Source organism: Panthera leo, chromosome A1 (assembly GCF_018350215.1).
Source record: "Panthera leo isolate Ple1 chromosome A1, P.leo_Ple1_pat1.1, whole genome shotgun sequence".
Classification (NCBI taxonomy): Eukaryota; Metazoa; Chordata; class Mammalia; order Carnivora; family Felidae; genus Panthera; species Panthera leo.
Genome location: NC_056679.1, coordinates 209,674,195 through 209,676,498, shown reverse-complemented (window position 1 = coordinate 209,676,498; position 2,304 = coordinate 209,674,195). Strand labels below are relative to the sequence as shown.

Here is a 2,304-nt window from a genome sequence, read left to right as displayed (position 1 = left end):
TTAAGTTCCATGGACCTCCCAAACTTCAACACAGATACTGTGATGAACATTAACAAGCTCTTAAGTGGAGTGTGCTTGAACTCAGTAGCACAAAGATAGAGAATGAGTTTTAAAATGAAAGAAAGAAAAGAAAGAAAGAAAGAAAGAAAGAAAGAAAGAAAGAAAGAAAGAAAAGAAAAGAGAAGAAAGGCAAGGAAAGAAAACCACACACACACACACACACACACACACACACACACACACACAAAGGCCATGAAAGCTTTTTGTAATCATGACTTGCATTAGTTCTTTAGGAGGTTATGCAGTAAAGCTGAATTCTTTTTCAGCAGCACATTCAAAAATAAATTCACTCTTCTGATTCCAGTAATGACGTACATTTAAGATGATTCTTTCTCTTCCTATGGGCACCTACCATATTAACATAGCGATTTAAAAGTAAGCAGTATTTTGTTTCAGAACATATGTTTGGGAAGAAAGCCCCTGCTCTGGAATTCCACGGAACCATGTGTCTCAGGGTGGGGCACAAGAGTTGGAGGGCTAAGGGGGATCTACCACCTAGAAGAACATGTGGATTAGGAGGAGCTCAGTGATCCTTGAAGAGACATGTTCCATCCAAAAGGCAGGTCAGTTTTAGTGCAGCCAGATCTCATGGGGTTGTAGAACAGGTGTAGGGTAGATGAATGGCCCTGGATAATTCCAACTTCAAGTTCAGCAAACCAGAAGAGGTGCCAGTCTTCCTCTCCCAGTTTTAGGGTCCACAGCAATAATCCCATAGACACCATCAAGGATAAGAAAAACACTCTATGGAGAGTCACAACACAGCTGACATTGTCTTCTTCACGCGACTCTTACAGCCGTTTCTCTCTGGGCACAATGGCAACTCTTAAGAAAAAACTGATTGCACCAGTCACAGAAGAGGCAACTGTCCCAAACAATAAGATCACTATAGTGGGTGTTGGACAAGTTGGTATAGCATGTGCCATCAGCATTCTGGGAAAGTCTCTGGCTGATGAACTTGCCCTTGTGGATGTTTTGGAAAATAAACTCAAAGGAGAAAGGATGGATCTGCAACATGGGAACTAATTTCTTCAGACACCTAAAATTGTGGCAGATAGAGATTACTCCATGACCACCAATTCTAAGATTGTGGTGGTAACTGCAGGAGTCCACCAGTAGGAGGGAGAGAGCCGGCTCAACCTGGTGCAGAGGAATGTTAACGTCTTCAAATTCATTATTTCTCAGATAGTCAAGTGCAGGCCTGATTGTATCAGAGCTGTGGTCTCCAACCCAGTAGATATTCTTACATATGTTACCTGGAAGCTAAGTGCACTACCCAACCACCATGTGATTGGAAAGGATGTAATCTGGATTCTGCTAGATTTCTCTACCTTATGGCTGAAAAACTTGGCATTCATCCCAGCAGCTCCATAGATGGATTTTGGGAGAACATGGCGACTCAAGTGTGGCTGTGCAGAGTGGCGTGAATGGGGCAGGCATTTCTCTCCAGGAACTGAATCCAAACATGGGAACAGACAATGACAGTGAAAATTGGGGAAGGAAGTGCTTAAGATGGTGCCTACAAAGTCATCAAGCTGAAAAGGATACACCAGCTGGGCTATTGGATTAAGTGTGGCTGATCTCACTGAATCCATGTTGAAAAATCTATCCAGGATTCATCCAGTGTCAACCATGGTGAAGGGAATGGATGGCACTGAGAAGAAAGTCTTCCTGAGCTTTCCATGCATCCTGAACGCTCAGGGATTAACCAGTGTTATCAACCAGAAGCTGACAAATGATGAGGTTGCTCAGCTCAAGAAAAGTGCAAATACTTTGTGAGACATCCAGAAAGACCTAAAAGACCTGTGACTTCTGGCTTCTAAGCCATAGAAATTTAAAACTACAATGTGATTAACCATGAGCCTTTAGTTTTTCATCCATATACATGGATCACAGTTTGCTTTTATCCTCCTAAATATGTGAATCTGAATTGAAGCCATGCTTGGTTTAGTGGTTGCAATATGAGCCCTTGAACAAATAAAATTAACTATCCCAAAAAAATTTTAAAAAGAAAAGCACGATGGAGAGGGAACTATGCATGCAGGTTGGCATCACTTTGGGGTTAGTTAATTTGAGGTGAGTCAGACAGAGCCCAAACTGTGAGATAGCTGCCAAGAAAGATGCTATCTTGAAACAAGTACCCCTGGAAAAAGCTGAATTTAGTGTTGAAATTGCTACTGGAAGCAATTGAAGTTTGAATTAAGGATTATTCATGAGATTATATTAAAGATTATTTCTAAATCATTT

General features: G+C 41.4%; 1 pseudogene; it reads left to right on the top strand.

Annotated features, from left to right (window-relative positions):
• Positions 1 to 873: 873 nt before the first annotated feature.
• Positions 874 to 1,866, top strand: LOC122201942 (annotated as a pseudogene).
• The last annotated feature ends 438 nt before the right edge of the window (positions 1,867 to 2,304 follow it).